This window comes from Pristiophorus japonicus, unplaced genomic scaffold (assembly GCF_044704955.1).
Source record: "Pristiophorus japonicus isolate sPriJap1 unplaced genomic scaffold, sPriJap1.hap1 HAP1_SCAFFOLD_455, whole genome shotgun sequence".
NCBI lineage: Eukaryota > Metazoa > Chordata > Chondrichthyes > Pristiophoridae > Pristiophorus > Pristiophorus japonicus.
The window spans coordinates 144,217-167,897 of NW_027254358.1; the positions used below are offsets into that span (position 1 = coordinate 144,217).

The following is a 23,681-nucleotide window of genomic DNA, read 5'->3' on the forward strand; positions in this document are numbered from 1 at the left end:
GAGCAGGCCATTCGGCCCTTCGAGCCTGCACCGCCATTCAATGAGTTCATGGCTGAACATGCAACCTCAGTACCCCATTCCTGCTTTCTCGCCATACCCCTTGATCCCCCGAGTAGTAAGAACTACATCGAACTCCTTTTTGAATATATTTAGTGAATTGGCCTCAACAACTTTCTGTGGTAGAGAATTCCACAGGTTCACCACTCTCTGGGTGAAGAGGTTTCTCCTCATCTCGGTTCTAAATAGCTTACCCCTTATCCTTAGACTGTGACCCCTGGTTCTGGACTTCCCCAACATTGAGAACATTCTTGCTGCATCTAACCTGTCTGAACCCATCAGAATTTTAAACGTTTCTTTGAGATCCCCTCTCATTCTTCTGAACTCCAGTGAATACAAGCCCAGTTGATCCAGTCTTTCTTGATATGTCAGTCCCGCCATCCCGGGAATCAGTCTGGTGAACCTTCGCTGCACACCCTCAATAGCACGAATGTCCTTCCTCAAGTTAGGAGACCAAAACTGTACACAATACTCCAGGTGTGGCCTCACCAAGGCCCTGTACAATTGTAGTAACACCTCCCTGCCCCTGTACTCAAATCCCCTCGCTATGAAGGCCAACATGCCATTTGCTTTCTTAACCGCCTGCTGTACCTGCATGCCAACCTTCAATGACTGATGTACTATGACACCCAGGTCTCATTGCACCTCCCCTTTTCCTAATCTGTCACCATTCAGATAATAGTCTGTCTCTCTGTTTTTACCACCAAAGTGTATAACCTCACATTTATCCACATTATACTTCATCTGCCATGCATTTCCCCACTCACCTAACCTATCCAAGTCACTCTGCAGCCCCATAGCATCCTCCTCGCAGCTCACACTGCCACCCAACTTAGTGTCATCCGCAAATTTGAAGATACTACATTTAATCCCCTCGTCTAAATCATTAAAGTACAATGTAAACAGCTGGGGCCCCAGCACAGAACCTTGCAGTACCCCACAAGTCACTGCCTGCCATTCTGAAAAGTACCCATTTACTCCTACTCTTTGCTTCCTGTCTGCCAACCAGTTCTCAATCCACGTCAGCACACTACCCCCAATCCCATGTGCTTTAACTTTGCACATTAATCTCTTGTGTGGGATCTTGTCGAAAGCCTTCTGAAAGTCCAAATACACCACATCAACGGTTCTCCCTTGTCCACTCTACTGGAAATATCCTCAAAAAATTCCAGAAGATTTGTCAAGCCCTTTCACAAATCCATGCTGACTTGGACCTATCATGTCACCTCTTTCCAAATGCGCTGCTATGACATCCTTAATAATTGATTCCATCATTTTACCCACTACCGATGTCAGGCTGATAGGTCTATATTTCCCTGTTTTCTCTCTCCCTCCTTTTTTAAAAAGTGGGGTTACATTGGCTACCCTCCACTCGATAGGAACTGATCCAGAGTCAATGGAATGTTGGAAAATGACTGTCAACGCATCCGCTATTTCAAAGGCCACCTCCTTTAGTACTCTGGGATGCAGACCATTAGGCCCTGGGGATATATCGGCCTTCAATCCCATCAATTTCCCCAACATAATTTCCCGACTAATAAGGATTTCCCTCAGTTCCTCCTTCTTACTCGACCCTCTGACCCCTTTTATATCCGGAAGGTTGTTTGTGTCCTCCTTAGTGAATACCGAACCAAAGTACTTGTTCAATTGGTCTACCATTTCTTTGTTCCCCGTTATGACTTCCCTGATTCTGACGGCAGGGGACCTACATTTATCTTTACTAACCTTTTTCTCTTTTCATATCTATAGAAGCTTTTGCAGTCCGTTTTAATGTTCCCTGCAAGCTTCCTCTCGTACTCTATTTTCCCTGTCCTAATCAAACCCTTTGTCCTCCTCTGCTGAGTTCTAAATTTCTCCCAGTCCCCGGGTTCGCTGCTAATTCTGGCCAATTTGTATGCCACTTCCTTGGCTTTAATACTATCCCTGATTTCCCTTGATAGCCATGGTTGAGCCACTTCCCTTTTTTGTTTTTACGCCAGACAGGGATGTACAATTGTTGTAGTTCATCCATGCGGTCTCTAAATGTCTGCCATTGCCCATCCACTGTCAACCCTTTAAGTATCATTTGCCAATCTATCCTAGCCAATTCACGCCTCATACCTTCAAAGTTACCCTTCTTTAAGTTCTGGACCATGGGGTCTCTGAATTAACTGTTTCATTCTCCATCCTAATGTAGAATTCCACCATATTATGGTCACTCTTCCCCAAGGGGCCTCGCACAACGAGATTGCTAATTAATCCTCTCTCATTACACAACAGTATAGCGCTCTGTTTCCTTCGGGCACCATGCAGTCAGGTGTACCTCGGTAAGGTTTAATATTACTGTCGCTGCTGCATAATGTACCCCCTGATATAACACCTTTTCGGTCGGTACCAATACTAATCCGTTGCCAGGTCCCTTGGTGGTGGTAGGATACCTTTCTATTACTGTGCGTATTGGTGGGGTTGTGGGCAGGGGTTTCTTAATGTGTGCTCTTAGTTCGGTGGCGTTAATTGGGAGTGGGGATTGTGGGACCGCACATCCGTGTAGGCTAGAATCCCACCCCATCCCTTCCCCTTCATCATGCCATTGCCTGGCGAAGACGATCGATATGCCTGCGGGACAAATATTCTCTGATCCTCACATGCAAACATAAATTCCTTGTTCGGATTCTCACCGTTTGTCCCAACACAATTTGTCCCCATGATGGTGCGGTACGTATCATTTCCGAGTCTTTCCCAGTCCGATTCCTGGTCCCATGCGTACTTGCTGAGTTTTCTGAGCCACCACCATCTTCCCAGGGGAATGTTTCCTTTGCAAGTCAAACAAACCTACACGTTTCCCCTCTGTAACACTGACTCGGGCAGCGATGATCCGCATCCGGGGACATGGAAGTGAGGCCTCCCCGTAGGTAAAACCTTCCTGGCTGGAGTAGCGGGTAGAATTAGATCCCAGCCACCCTGACCATCTTCCCTCGTGGGCATAAACGGCGAGTTCTTCCACATCTCGGGGGCCACCTCCGGCGGTTACGATGGGTACTCTTCCTCCTGAACACCCGTAAATAAGGGATTCTTCCACGTCTCCTCAGTCGCCACAGCTCATCCTTATCAGGGTGAGCAGGAACAGGAGCCTTCTCATGCTGCTCTCTTTCCTGTAGGGGCACATAAAACAGATTGTCTAGCCCTGAGAAAGTTCTCTGGCTGGACAAAGGTGAACGAGTTCCAAGTTGGGCTCATGGTCTTTAATTGACCGGCTGTCTTATTCAGTTCCTTGTGGACTGATTTCTGCTTTTATTTTTATCTCATAGCCGCTCTGCTTGTTATCTCACCGGTGCTTCCTTAATAGCCATACCGGTAGATTCTTCTTACTCCCGGGTGTTACCTGGCCTGTGCTTCTTTTAACAGCTGCACAGGTAGATTCTTTTCCTTACCCCGGTAACTAATACATATATATTTATCATTACACAGATAAATCTTACACTATTCTAAACTTATTCACTAAACATACTTAAATTCATATCGCTAAACATCCTTAAATTCACATCACTATATATGTACATCTCTCACCCGTCTCCGGGAGGCCAGGTTAATTCCTGCCTTCTCTCTTTCTTCTTCTCCCGCCGGGTGTCCAGCGAGGTAGGTGATAGGTCGGTCTGCAACGTCTAACCCTAAGTACCCTGACTGGACGTGGGTTTGAGTCCCACACTATCGGGGGAACGTCCCCTCCGGTGCTGCAGCACATCGCTCCTTTGGGGGTGGCTGCCTGGTTCATTTCTTCCCCCGGGGGTTCTGCCTGGCTGAGGGCTATGGACTGGGGACTCTCACTTGGTGGCTGGTCCACCACTATCCCTTCTGGGGGTCCCTTGTTGCCCGAGGCTACCGGCTGGGTGCCCCTGGGTTGTAAAGTTTACACTGATTTAAGTGGAACCACTATGTTCGGCGGGGCAATTTTATGGCATAGACCATGGGGCTTGCCTTGTCGACAATGTGGTAAGGTCCCATGTACAGTGCCTCAAAGACCCCTACTCTCGCGTAGTTCCGTACCATAACCTGGTCCCCTATTTCCCACTCATGGTGCTTGCGGGGTTCTAGCAGCAGTCGGTTGCTCCGATGCTGTTTTCCCATGTTGTTAGCAGCCTGCCAGTGAATCTGTTTAAGGTGTTCATACAGATTGCTGACAAAACTGTCCCAGCTCGCTTCCCTAAGCTGACCTTCCATGAGTACCGGGGCTAACACACGGGTGGGGGTTCGCATGGCTCTGCCAATCATGAGCTCGTACGAGGAGTACCCTGTGCTCTTTGACTGGCTGGCCCAGATCCCCATGAGGACTAGTGGTAGGACCTCTACCCATCTCTTGGGTGAGTCCTTGTCTCTTTGCGGAGCCTTTCTTTGACGGTGCGATTTAAACGCTCCACAGGCCTGGATGGCTGCGGGTTGTGGGTGACATGCCATTTCCCTTTGATGCCGAGTACCTTAAGGGTCTCCTGCATCACCTGCCCGGTGAAGTGACTCCCTTGGTCGGACTCCACATATTGTGGTCATCCCCATCGAGGGAACACTTCTCTGACCAGGATCCTGGCTTTTCCCAGGGCAGTGGCTGTTCGGCATGGGAAGGCTTCCACCCATTTGGTGAATACGTCCACTAATACTAGGCAGTATTTGTAACCTCCCTGGGCAGTGGGTAGGGGCCCGATGTAATCAATCTGGATCGACTCCCAGGGTCCCTCTACTCTCCTGATATGTCCCGTAGACACCTTTCTTTTCTGGGGGTCAGGGTTGTTGGCCGCGCACACCAGACAGCTAGCGCAGAATTCGCGGACATCTTCCCTGAGTCCCGGCCACCACCCTGCCTGTTCTACTCGTTGCCAAGTGGTCTCAGGTCGGGGGTGTCCTGCTCCTGGACCCTCGTGGGCCAGCTGGAGGAATTCTCTCCAGTGTTCTTACGGTACTACCCATTGCCTTCTTTAATGGCAATTGCTGCGGTGCTGTACGGGCCATCTACCCTCTCCCCTTTTGCTAGCGTCTTCAGGACAGTTTTGAGGACGGGGTCTTGGGTCTGAACCGTTTTTAGGTCCGGGGGCACAGCTATCCCTGCCTTCCCTGCCATCCCTATCCTGCCCCTGACTGCTGCTATGGGTCCTGAGTTGTGTGGATCCCAGAGCTTGCCCGTGCGGGCCCCTTGCTTGGCTAACATGTCAGCCTGCTGGTTTCCCTCGCTACGGGTTTCTGTGGTTGAATGTGCCTTCACCTTATTTATGTCGATATTCCCTTTGTTCCCTACGGCTTTCATAATCTTTTCCAGTAGGGGTTTAATTGCCAGGGGTCTCCCGTCTGCGGATGTGTATCCGCGGCGAGACCAGATAGCCAGGTACTCTATACACGAATTGCATGTGAACATACTGTCCGAGCAAATCGTGTATGGACTAGGGAATTCTTCGGGGTGTGTGACACCACAGCAGACAGTTCAGCGTGCTGTGCGCTCATAGTGCTGGGGAGTTTAATCGCCAGGGCAGTGCCTGCCTCGGGGTCATAAACTCCGCAGCCTGTGAGTCGTTCACCCGCAGATACTGTGCTTGAACCGTCTACATTGATCTCTCGGCCTGTGGGGTGTAACCCAGCCCGAAAGCCTATGTCAATTTCCCATACCCCTTCTATGGAATACCGGTGGGCAGTCCCTGGATAAATCATGTTGGTCGCAGAGACCCTTTACCTTTAGGTCCATTTGAGAGAGGAGCAGGGTCCAGCGAGCAATGCGGGCACTGCTCACTGTCCCGTCCTTAATTCTCCCATCCAGGAGCATTTGGGTGGGCGTATGGTGGGTAAGGAGTGTGATAGGGGACCCCCCTGTGAAGATCAGTGATCTTTTCACAGCCCAGTGAGTGGCTAGGAGGTGCCGCTCACAGTTGGAGTATCCCTTCTCCACCTCTGTGAGTATCCTGGAGGAGTAGACCACTGGTCTCAGCCGGCCGTGCCGCTCTTGGAGCAGTACTGCACTCAGGCTGTCCCCACTGGCTGCTACCTCCAGGAAAAACTCTTTACCCCCATCTATGGCCCCTAGAGCTGGCGCGGTCTGCAGGTCTTTCTTGAGTTGGATAAATGCTGCCTCGTAACCTTTGTCCCATTCCCACTCCACTCCCTTTTGTAGGAGTCGGAGCAGAGGGGCTGCTGTGGCTGCATAATCCTCAATGAGATCTCTGCAGTACCCGGTTAGCCCTAGAAAAGATCTTACTCCTGTTACTGTGTTGGGGGCGGGTAACTTCTGCACTGCTTCCCTTCTAGCTTTGTCATTGGCCCTTTCTCCAGTGCACACAGCCAGGCCCAGGAATTTTACTTCCTTCAGGTCGATCTGTGCCTTCTTGGGGTTTACTTTAAATCCCTCTTCTTTCAGCAGCTCCAGCAGCTCAGCCAGCAGTGGGCCATGCTCCTCCCCCTCATCGGTGAACAGGAGCAGGTCATCTACATACTGTAATAATTGCTGGGGTCTGCTGAAACACTTTAAACAGTTGGCCATACATTGATGGAAAATACTGGGGCTGTTGTGGAAGCCCTTGAGGGAGACAGTTCCAAGTGTATTGCTGCCCTTTAAAGGTAAAAGCAAACTTGTACTGATCTTCCCTTCTTAAAGGTATGGACCAGAACCCGTTGGAAATATCCAGCACCGTGAAGGTGGTCGCGGAGGCTGGGATACTTCCAATGAGGTCGGCGACAGCAGCAACAGTGGGTGCACAGGCGGGGATGTTACGATTGAGTACTCGATAGTCCACCGTGGCTCTCCAGGAGTTGTCCGGTTTCTTAACCGGCCAAATTGGAGAGTTCACATGGGTAGCTATTGGTCTCAATACCCTCTGTTTAACCAGCAAACCCAAGGCTGTTTCCATGTCTGCCACCACCTCCCTGGGGAAGTTGTACTGTTTCCGTGGTCGGGTCATGGGGTCCCCATCTTTGCTAACCTCGACCCCATTTATTCTCCCACAGTCATGTTTGTGAGTGGCAAAAGCTGCAAGATTTTTTCTCACATACTCTTGATATTCTACAGGGGTGTTACTGACCAGTGATTCAAGGTCGTAACCCTCCTTTGGTTTCATGGTGCACACCGTCCCTTTTCGCTGTTTTCTTGGGATAACCATCACCTCACTCTCCTGTCCCATACAGACTGACCCCCAAAGACAGTGGTTTCTTAAATCCACCAGGATCCCGTGGCCTAGGATGAAGTCAGCCCCCAGGATCCCTCTCCCTTCCTGCTCCCACTTCATCAGGACACAAGTCCACTTAGTGTGGAGTGTACCAAAATGAATGGAGAGTGGAACGGAGAATGAACCAGTCTGTTCAGTGCCCGTGAAACCCACCAAGCTGTAGGGGACCCCGTTAGACAGAGGTGAGGCGGCGGGGTTAGTTGCAGAGACAAGGGTGCTTGAGGCACGGTGTCCAACAGGTAAGTCCCTTTCACCTTTTCCACTTCCGTCTGTACGGTCGGTCTCCCCCATGCACCATACTCGAGGGCACACAGGTGGATGGGCTGTGCCTGTCCTAGTCATGGTTTTGGTTGGGAGGGGGCAGATGGGATTTCGGTACCAGTGGCGGTGGCTACCTTTCCAGGGCCATCTAACATGGCTCGGAGTGCAGTTAAAAAGGTGTCGAATGAGTGGGGAGGGACTGGTTTATCTGTCTCGGTCTTTTGGGCAGGGGCTGGAGAACTCTTTCCTGCTCTATCCAAGGATTTTTACAATCCCTTCTCCAGTGCCCACTCTTTCCGCACCCAACACGGGGACGTTTTGTATCGGAGGAGTTGCCCCCCTCGTGATGCCATTCTCTCTTGTCTTGGTTAGGTCGGATTTCGTGAACCCTTCCCTTTTGTGGGTGCTCCTCTGTCCCACTGCCGTTTCTGTAAGCTAGGGTCAGCTGCCCTGTTCTGTGACTTGGGAATCTCTGGGATCGAACCAAGCCTCAGCCTTGGGTCTTATTCTGCATAAACCGTTAGCTACTAGTCTTCGGAGCCTGTGTGCTAATTTGTCCGGGTTTAAGTGATCTCTGTCTATGCCCCCACTACAGGTGCTTTTGTACACCGGCCACAGTCAGTCTGCGAAAGCCTGTGGGGGTTCTCCTGTGAGCTGCACCGTTTTCTCTACTCTCGAGAAGGGACTCCCGTCATTGCAGCCCATAGCTTCTAAAATGTCTTTCTGGATGGCAGCAAGTGTTTTCTGTCCTCTTTTGCTCTCAGTAGAGAGGAACTGGTCCAGTTTGCTGTCTCGAGATAGGAGAAGCATCTTTGCCATTTCTGCATCATCGCACCCATTAATATTCCCGGCCTGTTCCACTTCCACAAAGTGAACCGAGGGGTCTCCCTTTGGAGTTAGCTTTCCCAGGTGGCTTATCATGGCCCTAAGCTGGTGGGGAGTGTGGGGGACCACAAACTGACTTTCCAGGGGCCCGAGACCCCCGTTAAGAGTGGGCGGGCCAAACTTCTGTTGCTGGACCGGGCACATTGGCCCTGGTTCTGGCTCTCCCTGTTCTGGCTCGCCTCCCTCTCTTCCCTGCGTCCAAGCCGAGCTGAAACTCAGTGCCACAGGAGGTGGTGGTTGACTATCCCTGTCCGGCCCGCAACTGATTTGCCCCCCCTGCTGCTGCACCGGTGTAGTCACTGGTGCCACAGGTGGTGGCCGGGTTGTTTCTTCCTTCTCTTCCAGGTTTACCTGGGGCGTACCCGGGCTTATTAGGCATACCATGCCTATTGCCTTGAAAAGAGCAAGGTTTAAACTTTTAATTTGTTGCTGGCAGGGACCGTGGTCTCCTGATTCAAACCCATTAGTGCTAGCTATTTTATACGCTGCTTGCACATCTTTTAATCTTTCCTGGAGCTCTTTTACTTGTAGGGTGAAGCGAGTGCTTTCCTCCCTCAGTGACTTTTCATTACTTTTGGCCTCGGTAACCTGACATTAAAAATAGCCCTGACTGTTTTTAAACCTTTCCATTATTTGGGTCCTTTCCTGTTTTAGCTGACGGAGTTCTCCTGATAATCTTTCTTCTGACATAACCCTTTCCTGGTAGCTCTCTGCACATTCCCATAACCCTGCCTGCAATGTTTCATTCATTCTGTCTAGCAGTTAGACCTGTTGCTGTAGACAGACCAACCAAATTGCTTTCTCTACTGCTTCTTTGTGATCTTTACTTGCTGTCCACTGGGCTGCAGCGTCAGCTGGACGCTCAGCGCGCAATCGACTAAGCACCCATTCCTTAGTTACATTCACTTTCTTATACACATAGGAGGAAATCCTCTCTTCCATTTTGGTTCTTTGCCCCAAACCAGCAATCTCCACATCACACCCCGTGTACCAGAGTCCTGCCGCAGTCGTCATTTTGTAAGGGGAGGGGGGAGGGGGTGGTGTTTGTGGTCTCTGAGGGGTCAGGTTCCCTTCTGACCAACTTGAGCGGTTTCGAATCGCTCCCCCTCCCTTGGGTTCTGCACTCTGGATTTATTTGCGGGGGGGGTGACAAAAGTGCAGAGGACACTGGTTTGATGCAAAGAAGTTTGGTTTTATTACAGTGAATGTAATACAGGCTTATTACTCTAGTAAGAAAATACACGGCCAAACTTACAATCACTCTAATAAAGAACAAGACAAGGAAAGGTACAAGGTCAAACTTAGAATCACTGTAATAAAGTACCATACACTACACATTCAAAGGGGGTTGCAGTAAAATTATACCTCCCACCTCCCAATACCTAATTCTAGCTCGGTTAGACTCCAGGGCAGGGACTTATGTTTACCAATCCTTTTGATAGGTAATGGTAGATGGTGATGTTCTTCCTTCCTTCAGGACTTTAAGACTTCGAGGCTGGAGAAGTTAGTTTTACAACTGTCACGTTGGTTTCTCTCCTTGTCTTGATGAGGTAGTAGCGACCACCTCTCTCCCCCACTCTCTCTCTTCGTCTTCTCGTCTCTCCAACCTCTGTTGAAAACAGTGGCCAGTTATACAATTTCAGTGTTCTAATCTTGCCGCCCAATCTGTTCACAATCCTTTCTATCATTTTGTCGGGCTTGGTTCTTCTTTGTAATATTTTGTCGGGTTCGTTAAAGTTGATATGTCTTGGGTGGGTTGATCTTCGAAAAACTGTTTCCTGATGGAAAAATTAGTTTGGTAATTGCAATGTCCTTTTGTGCTTAGTCTTTCGCATACAGGCTGGATTGGGCCTCTTCCTGATGTATATGCTGAAATGGTTTGTCCAGACCCATGTTGATGGGGAGCTATCTCTGGGTGATAATGTGATGGTCATGTCTCTTGTGGAGGAAGATTTCCAAATACTCATTCTTCCAGACAGGTTAACTCAGTTCTCACACCCAGACAGTTCCAATAATCAAATGGGCTTCTTTTGTTCCATAGGTCTGTCCACAGGCTTGAATTTGTCTTGTAAAAGTTCATAACGCTATTAAAGTTCGTAGTTTCTTGCATAAGCACTTTAGAGTTCCAAACTTTTCGGTAGATAGTCCCAAATTAAGTTTCCTTTTGAATGAGCCCAAACACAGGGGGGGTTCTGGTGAATTTTGCTCTCTGCAATGCCCATTCATGCTCCCATCTGGCGCTAACAGGAGCTGCTAATCTTTGAATTTCTAGCCCCTAGAAACTGAAAGTATAATAGAGCAGTCAGCACGGATTCCACAAGCGAATCCAGAGACTGTACCAATACTTACAGAGGGTCCTGAGACTGTACCAACACTTAAAGAGGGCACTGAGACTGTACCAACACTTACAGTGGGTCCACAGGCTGTACCAACACTTAGAGGGTCCAGAGACTGTACTAACATTTAGAGGGTCCAGAGACTGTACCAACACTTAGAGAGGCCAGAGACTGTACCAACACTTAGAGGGTCCAGAGACTGTACCAACACTTAGAGAGGCCAGAGACTGTACCAACACTTCGAGGGTCCAGAGACTGTACTAACACTTACAGAGGGTCCTGAGACTTTACCAACACTTACAGAGGGTCTAGAGACTCATTAGCCTCGGTCCAAACATGGACAAAAGAGCTGAAATGCAGAGGTGAGGTGAGAGTGACTGCCCTCGACATCAAGTCAACATTTGACCAAGTGTGGCATCAAAGAGCCCCAGTAAAACTGGTCAATGGGAATCAGGGAAAACTCTCCACTGTTTGGAGTCATACCGAGCACAAAGGAAGATGGTTCTGGTTGTTGGATCATCACAGCCCCAAAACATTGTTGCAGGAGTTCCTCGGGGCAGTGTCCTTCATCAATAACCTTCCCTACATCAGAAATGGGGAAGTTCACTGATGACTGCACAGTGCTCAGTCCATTCACAGTCCGTGCCCACATGCGGGCAAGACCTGGAGAACATTCAGGCTTGGGCTGATAACTGGCAAGTTACATTTGCACCACACAAGTGCCAGGCAATGACTATCTCCAACAAGAGACAGTCTAACCACCTCCTCTTGGCATTCAACAGCCGAATCCCCCACCATCAACATCCTGGGGGTCATCATTGAGCAGAAATTTAAGTGGACCAGCCACATAAATACTGTGGCTACAAGAGCAGGTCAGAGGCTGGGTATTCTACACCGACTGTCTCACCTCCTGACTCCCCAAAGCCTTTCCACCATCTACAAGGCACAAGTCAGGAGTGTGCTGCAATATTTTCCACTGGCCTAAATGAGTAGAACTCAAACAACACTCAAGAAGTTTGACCATCCAGGACAAAGCAGCCGCTTGATTGGCCCCCCATCCACCACCTTAAACATTCACTCCCTCCACCACCGGTGCACCGTGGCTGCAGTGTGCACCATCTACAAGATGCACTGCAGCAACTCAACAAGGCTTTTTCAGCAGCACCTCCCAAACCCGCGAACTCCACCACCTAGAACGACAAGGGCAGCAGGCGCATGGGAAAACCATCACCTGCAGGTTCCCCTCCCAGTCACACACCATCCTGACTTGGAAATATATCGGCCATTCCTTCATAGTCACTGGGTCACAACCCTGGAACTCCCTCCCTAACAGCACTGTGGGAGCACCTTCACCACATGGACTGCAGCAGTTCAAGTAGAAGACCCACCACAACCTTCCCAAGGGCAATTCGGGATGGGAATAAATGCTGGCCTTGCTGGCGATGCCCACATCCCATGAATGTATACATTAAAAGTTTAAAAATTATTAACAGAGGATCCAGTGACGGTACTAATATTTACTGAGACGTTATTATAATTTACAGGGGTCCAGAGGTGGTACTAATATTTACAAGAATTACATAAATTGCATTTATATTTAGTGGATCTAGAGACATATTTTCATGGAAACCTGAGTAGGTACTAGTATTAACAGAGAATCTAGAGATTGTACAGAGGAGCTGTTAATATTTACACAGGATCCAGAGAAAGTGGTAATATTTACAGAGGATTAAAAGATGGTACTAATTGTTGTATATGCAGACTATGGATGTACTCTCTGTGTAGTCACTGTGTGGTTACATAATATGGAGACTTGGTTACCTGATGTATTATCAATAAGGTTTGCATTGTGTATTTCCATGCTGGCACCACTAAAGGGTGCAACTGGTGGAGACCAGGGGTTTCCTGCCCTGGTGGCAGCTCCCAGTATAAAAGGCCGCACACCATGTTTGTGCCGACTCTGGAGTTTGGAATAAAAGACCAAGGTCACTACAGTTTGAGTACAACACATTGCCTCGTGGAGTCATTCATAAGTACATTATAGACATAACACTAATATTTAGAGGCGATCTAGATAAAGAAATAATAGGTACAGGTTATGCAGAGACAGTGCTAATAATGACAGAAGGTCCAGAGAAGGTGCTGATGTTTACACAGGGTGCAGAGATAGTTTTATTATTTACAGGGGACCCGGAGACTGTGCAAATAGCAACAGAGGATCCAGAGACTGTGCTAATAGCAACAGAGACTCCAGACACGGTCCTAATGTTTACAGGTTTTCCAGAGATGGTACTAATATTTACACTGGGTCCCAGCATGATGTATAACATTCCTGTTATGTCCTTGCCTTACAGTTAACCTACTGACGATTGTGATCCTGACTCGGGGAAAGTGCGGTCTCTCCAAATGTGTCACTCGTTACCTGGTGGCCATGGCAGCAGCGGATCTACAGGTCGTTATCCTCGACCTGATATTGAGGCAAATTCCAGTTCGTTTTTCGAGTCACTTCCATTTCGTGATGCCCATTCCTGTGTGTAATATCCACGCCGTCCTGCTGTATGCAGCCACAGACTGCTCTGTCTGGTTCATTGTCACTTTCACCTTCCATCGATTTGTGGCCATTTGTTGCCAGAAGCTGAAATCAAATATTGCACCGAGAGAACAGTGGCTGTGGTTCTGGGAACAGTGACTGTGCTGAGCTGTTCAAAGGATATTTTCTGGTATTTTATGTTAACGGGTAAATATTACCTCGACAACGATCCCTGGTTTTGTTGTAGACGAGATGGTGTTGTTGGTTCAACAGTCTGGGCAATAATCGAACTCCTTCATTATATTCTCAACACTTTTGTCCCATTTGTTCTGATCCTGCTGCTCAATGCTCCCACCGTCAGACACATTTTAGTGGCCAGCAGAGCTCGCAGGAGACTCCGGGGTCCCAGCCATGGGGGTGGTCCCAGAGACCCTGAGATGGAGAGCCGCAGGAAATCTGTCATTTTACTGTTTGTTATCTCGGGGAATTTCATCCTGTTATGGTCAATGTATGTGGTGTATTCTATATGTAACCGACTGTGGTACATTGGATTTAATGCTGTATCTCTACCTCTCTGTGTACAAGAGCTGGGCTTCATGCTGCAACCCCTGAGTTGCTGCACCAACACTTGTATTTATGCTGTGACCCAGACTAAGTTCAGAGAGCAGTTAAAGAATGTGAGGAAATATCCCTTTAATGTAATTGTCAAATGCATTAAACAATAAGAGCTGAAGATTTTCCAGCATCAGAACTGAATCCTATCTTATATTTTCACCAACCAGCTCACCCTGTGATATAGACACAGTGGGTCTGCTCTCCCCGGGGTCTGTGATACACAGTGGGCTCGGTCTGCTCTCCCCGGGGTCTGTGATACACAGTGGGGCCGGGGGGGGGGTCTGCTCTCCCCCGGGGTCTGTGATACACAGTGGGCCCGGTCTGCTCTCCCCCCAGGGTCTGTGATACACAGTGGGCCCAGTCTGCTCTCCCCCCAGGATCTGTGATACACAGTGGGCCCGGTCTTCTCTCCCCCCAGGGTCTGTGATACACAGTGGGCCCGGTCTGCTCTCCCCCCAGGGTCTGTGATACACAATGGGCCCGGTCTGCTCTCCCCCCAGGGTCTGTGATACACAGTGGGCCCGGTCTGCTCTCCCCGGGGTGTGTGATATACAGTGGGCCCGGTCTGCTCTCCCCCGGGTCTGTGATACACAGTGGGCCCAGTCTGCTCTCCCTCCGGGGTCTGTGATACACAGTGGGCCCAGTCTGCTCTCCCCCCGGAGTCTATGATACACAGTGGGCCCGGTCTGCTCTCCCCCCGGGGTCTGTGATACACAGTGGGCCCAGTCTGCTCTCCCCCCGGGGTCTATGATACACAGTGGGCCCGGTCTGCTCTCCCCCCGGGGTCTATGATACACAGTGGGCCCGGTCTGCTCTCCCCACGGGGTCTGTGATACACAGTGGGCCCAGTCTGCTCTCCCCCCAGGGTCTGTGATACACAGTGGGCCCGGTCTGCTCTCCCCCCGGGGTCTATGATACACAGTGGGCTCGGTCTGCTCTCCCCCGGAGTCTGTGATACACAGTGGGGCAGGGCGGGAGGGGATCTGCTCTCCCCCGGGGTCGATGATAAAACAACAACTTGTATTTATATAGGGTCTTACGTGGTAAAATGTCCCAAGGTGCTTCATATAGCGTTATCAAACAAAATTTGACACTGAGCCACGTAAGGCGATAGTAAGGCTGTAATATATACTTCCAACCAGTGAACTACTGCTCCACCGAGTAGATTACTGTGGTAATGCAGCCATTGCTGTTTATACAATAAAAGCATCAGGTGACTTGGTCACCTGACAACTTGCTGAGTTGAAGCCATCTTGTAAGTGTGTGTTTGTGATGTCATAGTGAAGATCCCATGTTGGTGACGTAGGATCAGATTTCTCGATACCGTAGCTGAAATATTTGTTGGTGGATGATCCCAGCCAACAACAGAGAGACTAGCGAGGCCCTTTCTGTTGCAGCACAACTAAAAATCCCAGATAAATTACAAGCACATTTGGCTGAACTGAAGAGTCCAGATGGCCATGCCTATGGGAATAATAGGACGCTTTGGTGAGTTCCATCATGACCGAGAGATGTTTGGAGCATATGTGGCGGCTAGAAAAGTTTTTCATCGCAAATAGTATCATCGAACTCCCCGATAATGAAAACCGTAACCGGGCGGTGTAACAAAGGAAACGGACTATTTTCCTGACTGAAGCAGGCCCCGAGGTGTATGAAACCCTGAAAAATGTCCTTGTTCCCATCATGTCAAAGGACACATCACTTACGGAGATTCTAACCAATTTAGAACATCACTACCATCCTGAGCCCCTGGAGATTGCTGAAAGTTATTATCTTGGAATATGAGATCAATTAATTGATGAATGTATCAGTGAGCACATTTTAGCATTAAAAAGCTAACTATTCGCTGTCATTTCAGAAACTTTCAGGACTGAGCATTACATGTTTTTGGGCTGAAAACTGAAGCAATCAGAAGAAAGTTGCTGATACCCCTACTTGACTTTTGATTTTGCTTGTCAGACAGCTATGTTAATGGATATAACGGACCAGTACTCCCCAGAATTTTGTACCATTTCCAGTCGTCAGGCAACCGAGGTGAATCACCTGCAGGTTAAAAGAAAAAGGCAGTTGGGCCCCAAGGCCTCAGCACCTGGCCAAGGTAACAGAGCATTGAAGTTGTGCAATTGGTGCCTGGAACAACACATAGCTCAAAGTTGTCCACATGTGAAGGCAAAGTGTTTATTCTGCAAGAAAACTGGGCATCTTGCAAAGGCATGCCAACTGAAGAGTAAATCAACTTTCAAGACTATAAGTAGAAATCCACAGAGATTACATTGCATAGAAGAAAAGCAACCGGTCAAAGAGATACATGTCATCAGAAGCACAAGAGTATCGAACAACGATTCGAAAAGTATCGTCATCCAATTAGATGTTACAGGAACCAAGATACTCATGGAAATTGACACTGATGCATTCATGAGCACAGTCCCGGAATTGCTATGTCTCGACAAGTTGAGTGATTTTCCACTGGAGAAGTCAAAGATAGAGCTGTGAGGCTACTCAGGAGAGCAAATCCCTGTGGTAGGATGTATCACCATACTGGTGAAAAACAAGGATCAGTTTCAGAGCTTGCCTCTCTTAGTAGTGGCAGGAGACAAGCCTGCATTACTAGGTAGAAATTGGTTGGGATCACTGAAGTTGGATTGGAATGAGATTTTTCAAGTTGAAACGCGATTTGCATCGAAAGATGATGTCCTGAAGAAGTATTCGAAGGAGTTCTGCAAACCAGGCAGTCCGATCCAAGGCTTCAAAATGAGTGTCAGAGTACAGAAGGATGTTCGACCAGTTTTTTTCAAGCCATGTCCCGTACCATATGCACTCAAGGAGAAAGTTGAGCAAGAACTCAAAGGCCTAGAGACTGAGTACATTATCTCAGAGATAGATCAATTTAATTGGGCTACACCCATTGTTGTTGTACCTAAGACAGATGGTAAGGTAAGGTTGCATGGTGATTATAAAGTAACTGTAAACCAGGCTCTCGAGGGTAATTGCCCCAATACATTGCCAAATGTAAAAGATTTGTTCATAACACTGACAGGTGGTCAGATGTTCTCAAAGTTGGATCTTACAAATGCCTACTTACAACAGGAGCGAGATGAGGAGTCCAAGTCATGCAGATGTTGTATTCAGGCCCCCTCCTACAGATGTTGAATTATGTCCCCTTTATATATTTGGAATTGATTCCCTCTCCTACAGATGTTTAATACTGACACACTCCTACAGATATTGAATTCAGGACCTCTCCTACAGATGTTGAATACTGACACACTCCTACAGATATTGAATTCAGGACCTCTCCTACAGATGTTGAATACTGACACACTCCTGCAGATATTGAATTCAGTACCTTTCCTACAGATGTTGAATTTGGAACGCATCCGACAGATGTTGAATCCAGGCTCCCTCTAGATATTCTCTGGATTCTGGGGCAGTCCCAGCAGACTGGAAAACTGCAAATGTAACGCCCCTATTTAAAAAAGGAGGCAGACAAAAAGCAGGAAACTATAGACCAGTTAGCCTCACATCTGTGGTTGGGAAAATGTTAGAGTCCATTACTAAAGAAGCATGAGCAGGACATTTGTAAAAGCATCATTCAATCAGGCAGAGTCAGAATGGATTTATGAAGTGGAAGCCAAGTTTCACAAATTTCCTGGAATTCTTTGAGGATGTAACGAATGGGGCAGAAACATAGAAACATAGAAACATGGAAAATAGGTGCAGGAGTAGGCCATTCGGCCCTTCGAGCCTTCACCGCCATGCAATAAGATCATGGCTGATCATTCCCTCAGTAACCCTTTCTTGCTTTCTCGCCATACCTCTTGATCTCTTTAGTCGTAAGGGCCATATCTAACTCCCTCTTGAATATATCCAATGAACTGGCATCAACAACTCTCTGTGGCAGGGAATTCCACAGGTTAACAACTCTCTGAGTGGAGAAGTTTCTCCTCATCTCGGTCCTAAATGGCCTACCCCTTATCCCAAGACTATGTCCCCTGGTTCTGGACTTCCCCAACATCGGGAACATTCTTCCCAAATTTAAGCTGCCCAGTCCCGTCAGAATCTTATACGTTTCTATGAGATCCCCTCTCATCCTTCTAAACTCCAGTGAATACAGGCCCAGTTGATCCAGGCTCTCCTCAAATGTCAGTCCAGCCATCCCAGGAATCAGTCTGGTGAACCTTCGCTGCACTCCCTCAATAGCAAGAACGTCCTTCCTCAGATTAGGAGAACAAAACTGAACACAATATTCCAGGTGAGGTCTTACCAAGGCCCTGTACAACTGCAGTAAGACCTCCCTGCTCCTATACTCAAATCCCCTAGCTATGAAGGCCAACATACCATTTGCCTTCTTCACTGCCTGCTGTACCTGCATGCCAACTTTCAATGACTGATGAATCATGACATCAAGGTCTCGTTGCACCTCCCCTTTCCCTAATCTGCCGCCATTTAGATAATATTCTGCCTTCGTGTTTTTGCCCCCAAAATGGATAACCTCACATTTATCTACATTATACTGCATCTGCCATGCATTTGCTCACTCACCTAACCTCTCCCAGCCACCCTGCAGCCTCTTAGCATCCTCCTCACAGCTCACACCACCACCCAGTTTAGTGTCATCAGCAAACTTGGAGATATTGCACCCAATTCCTTCATCTAAATCGTTAATGCATATTGTAAAGAGCTGGGGTGCCAGCACTGAACCCTGCGGCACTCCAATAAAGAAGATTATGGTCACACTAAGTTTAGTTCACGGTACTCAGCCTCGTGGAGTTGTTCTATACACTATAATTGGCGACGAGTAACAGAATACGAACCTTCACGCAACCATGGCTGCTGTTGGAATATTAGAGAGATTCATAGAGCGTGATGATTGGGAAGCCTTTGTCGAGTGTCTCGACCAGTATTTCGTGGCCAATGAGCTGGAAGGAGACACTAACATGGCCAAGTGCAGGGCGGTTCTCCTCACCGTCTGTGGGCCTAAAACATACGGCCTCATCAAGAATCTGCTTGCACCAACAAAACCAACGACGAAGGAATATACAGAGTTGTGCACGCTGGTTCGGGACCACCTCAAGCCGAAGGAGAGTATCCTTATGGCCAGAAATCGTTTTGACACGCACCATCGCTCCGAGGGCCAGGACGTGGCGGATTATGTCACCGACCTGAGATGCCTTGCGGGACCTTGCGATTTTGGAGCTGCGTTGGGGCAAATGCTGCCGGACTTTTTCATGCTAGGCATCAGCCCGAAGTCATTCTTCGAAAGCTGCTGGCTGCTGAAACCCTAGACCTGAGCAGGGCCATCGCGATCGCCCAGGCATGCATGGCCATGGACGATAACACCAAACAGATATCTTCTCAACATCGAAGCTCACCGGCAAGTACTGTGCATAAAATGACGTTGCTAGCAGGCCGAACTGCACATGGCAGGGCCTATACGTCTGCGGCTGCAAGACCTGTGATGACTCAGAGTCCTCCATCGGGGGTGAATGTGAATCCATTAGCACCGTGTTGGCACTGCGGGGGTAATCATCGGGCCCAGCAATGTCGATTCAAGCACTACATGTGCAAAGGCTGCGCAACGATGGGGCAGTTCCAGCGAATGTGCAAACGTGGCAGAGGATGATCGATCCGGCGCGGATCACGCAGCACAGGCAACTCAACCCAGGAAGAAGTGTATGGGGTACATACCTTCCCCACCAAGAGCCCTCCTATAATGCTGAAAGTCAAATTAAATGGAGTTCCAGTATCCATGGAGTTGGACACGGGGGCGAGTCAGTCAATAATGAGCCAGAAGGCTTTCGATAAACTGTAGGGCAATAAAGCACAAAGGCCCAAACTGAGCCCAATTAATGCAAAGCTGCGTACCTACACCAAAGAGCTCATACCATTAATTGGAAGTGCGGCAGTGAAGGTATCGTATGATGGAGCTGTGCATGACCTATCATTGTGGATTGTTCCAGGCAATGGCCCAACGCTGTTCGGCAGAAGCTGGCTAGAAAGATTAGATGGAATTGGAACGACATCAAAGCACTATCTTCAGTGGATGACGCCTCGTGTGCTCAATTGCTGAGCAAGTTTTCCTCGCTATTCGAATAAGGCATCGGCAACTTCACAGGAGCCAAGGTACAGATCCATCTGGGCCCCGATGCACGGCCCGTCCATCACAAGTCTCAGGCGGTTCCGTACATGAGATTGAACTGGACAGACTCCAACGCGAAGGAATCATATCGCCAGTCGAGTTCAACGAGTGAGCCAGTCCAATTGTTCCGGTGTTGAAAAGCAATGGCACGGTCAGAATCTGCAGAGACTACAAGGTCATCATCATCATCATCATCATCATCATCATAGGCAGTCCCTCGAAGCGATGATGATTTGCTTCAACGCCAAAAAGGAATGAGTTCATAGGTGTTTCAATGAAGGACCTAATATTCCAGATCCTGAACTACATCTTGGAGAGTGAAAGATGCCTGTGCGTGGATTTTTTTAACGTGTGGTGGCCGTTGTACACCAGCCACCACACGGGCTTGACAGAGCTAGGTCTTGGTCTAGTGGCAAGGGGATCCAAGGCGACTGGAGACCAGCTCTGCTGCAAGGACCAAGTGCGCGCACATATAGTCTTCGCACTCTATGCTGAAGGTAATGGTAGGTGCCAGTGAGATGGGTTTAAGGATACAGTTGCTAATGGAGATGAGGCAGAGGCTATCTTTGCTCTCCAGGATGATCTTGACATAGTTGGTGGTTTTGTCAGCGAAGACAGAGGCCAAATAGCTTGATGTGATGTGCCCCAGTTACACGCAAGTCTTCACCCCTTGGATTTGATGGAGTGAAGATGGCAGCCATAGCGGTGAATGGCCAGGATGGGACACAGTGAAGATTTTACTGGTGACAAGGACATCAAAGATGGAGGAGAGGGAAACACTGAACAGACTGAAAGCTGCAAAAGTATCATGGTGAGTAGCTGAGCAGTTGGGAGTTTTAAAGTGCAATTGTAAGTGACCTTATTAAAACCTAGGACATTTTTGTTCCATTGAACCATATTTCACTTTTGGTCCCAGTTCGGATGTCAAAGCATTAAAGGGATGTAACTGTTGCCATGAATCAAGGCTCCTTTAGTAGATTACTGCATTTACAGTCAGCTGTCCAGCTGTGGCTGGATCATCATTACTCTCTTGTATCTCACATCTCCTACCCTTTCTGTGTTTGCCCCTGAAAAAATCATTTTCCCTCAAGTCACTACAAGGTAACGATTAACTGAGTCTCACTACAGGACCAGTACCCGCTGCCCAAAGCAGATGATCTGTTCGCAATGTTAGCGGGGGGGAAGTCGTTCACCAAGTTGGACCTAACCTCCGTCTATGTGACACAGGAGCTGGCTGAATCAACACGCACAAAGGGCTGTTTATATACCACAGGTGCCCTTTTGGGATTCGCTCGGCAGCCATTTTCCAGAGAAACCATGGAGAGTTTGCTGAAATCTGTTGTGCACCGTTGTGTTTCAAGACGACATCCTGATCACCAGTCGTGGCACCATCAAACATCTACACAACCTGGAAGAGGTTTTAAGTCGACTAGACAGAGTGGGATTCAGGCTGAAATGCTCCAAGTGTGTTTTCCTGGCGCCAGAAGTAGAATTTTTGGAGGAAGATTTCCGCAGACGGCATCAGGCCCACGGACTCAAAGACAGAGGCCATCAAGAATGCACCCAGACCACAGAATGTGACGGAGTTCCTGGGACTCCTCAACTATTTCGGTAACTTTCTACCCGGGTTGAGCACGTTGTTAGAGCCTTTGCACATGTTGCTACGTAAGGGTGATGACTGGGTTTGGGACAAATCTCAAGACACAGCCTTTGAGAAGGCCAGGAACCTGCTATGTTCAAATAAGTTATTTGTACACTATGACCCATGTAAACATTTAGTGCTAGCTTGGGACGCCTCATCATACGGGGTCGGCTGTGTGTTACAGCAAGCCAATGTATCGGGCAACCTCCAACCGGTTGCATACGCATCTAGAAGTCTGCATAAGGCTGAGAGAGCCTACAGTATGGTCAAGAAAGAGGCGTTAGCATGTGTATATGGGGTTAAGAAAATGCACCAATACCTGTTTGGACTTTGGTTTGAGCTTGAAACTGACCACAAGCCACTCATTTCGCTGTTTTCAGAGAGCAAAGGTATAAATACCAATGTTTCATCCTGCATCCAAAGATGGGAACTAACATTATCCACTTATGACTATGTTATCTGCCACAGACCATGCACCGAAAACTGTTTCCATTCTTTCTTTTGCCTAACCCATCCTTTAACTTCGTGCACTCTGCTCCCTACTACCGCCCCTGCGTCTGACTGTGCCTTGGACTCCCTGAGCTCTGCCTCGAACTTACCAACCTGCTCATCTAGCAGTTGGACTTGTCTTTGCAGACAGATGAGCCATATCGCCTTTTCAATACTGCGCCTATGCTCCTTGCCCTCCATCCATTCTGCCGCTGCGTCCGCTGGACACTCATCATGGAACAAGCCTAGCACCTATTTCTTAGTGATGTTCACCTTCTTAAATACATATGAAGAAATCCTTTCCTCCAGTTGGGATCTTTCAGCAGAAGCGCAGTCTATGACTGATTTACACTCCTTTTACCCGGGTCCTGCCGTGGTCACCATGAGATGTAAGCGGTTTTAATACTAGCCCAATTGCTAGACCGATGGTTCGAATCGCCCCCACCTTACGAAAATTCTATACCCCGGGATTTTTATTCAGAGTGTAAATAGAATAAGTCACGGACAGGAATGTTTCGGAAAAATCGTATTTACTTTATTTGGTCTAACATACACTGGCCAAAACATGCATTACTAAACAAAATCACTGTCTCTGTGGAGAATAAAATCCAGGTTACAAACAACACACATACAATATAGGAATGAGACCTAGTAACATGCAGTAATTCCCTCGCGGATTCTAACTCAACCCCTACCAACGAATTACTCAGTCGAAGCTCACGCCCCAGAATAGCCCTGAAAAGCTTCACTTCTGAGAAAACCCTGAGCCCTTAGTCTCACCCAACTTGCCTGGGATATCTGGCTACTGGCTTGGGACACTAGCGACCATGCTCACCACCACACGCAGCCGGTTTCGATCGCTCTTCTGCGGAACTGCGGCTTCCTCTGTGGTGGAGTGAGAGCGAGAGGGAGAGAGAGCTCTCTCTAGATACAAGCTGCAAGCTGCCAGCTACAAGCTTCACTACAAGCTTCACTACAAGCTCCAAGCTCCAAGCTAAAAAATAAAGTGGAAAGACCCTGTTTTTATGGGAGTCTTGCTACCTACTATCTTTCCAGCCAATCTTTAAAACCCCTTTGTTTCTAAGCACGGGTACTTAGTCAGTGATGGGCCATCCAACCCATGTGTATTGGGCTGATGGCTCTTAATCTGGGCATTTCTCTCAGTCTTTGTGTTGGGAAAGACCTGGCTCCTCTTTGACTCTCAGGCTAGTGGGTTCATTGTTCTGCTTTCCTTCTGAGATGGAGGTGACAAGTGCTTTTGCATATTAGAGTGGCTTTGTCAGTGGTCCCCCCTTCCTGGCCGACAGCTCTTTTGTCAATATTCATGGCTCCCTTCCTTTAGCTGGGACTGGTGGGCAAACCTGTACTGGATGACTGACAGTTCGTTTGTCACAGCTAACTGCCGTGAGGTCTCTGGAGTTTTAAAGCCCCCCAGCTTTCTCACGTATCACGCAGGGTGAGCCCATCACAGGGACAATACCCTCAGAAAAACCCATAAAGTCCACAAAATATTTTCGACTGAGTCCATTCTTTAAACAGAGATTTTGCGATCTCT

At 48.3% G+C, this 23,681-nt stretch overlaps 1 pseudogene; it reads left to right on the top strand.

Moving 5' to 3' along the window:
* The first annotated feature begins 4,288 nt into the window (after nt 1-4,288).
* Nucleotides 4,289-13,966, top strand: LOC139252333 (probable G-protein coupled receptor 139; annotated as a pseudogene).
* The last annotated feature ends 9,715 nt before the right edge of the window (nt 13,967-23,681 follow it).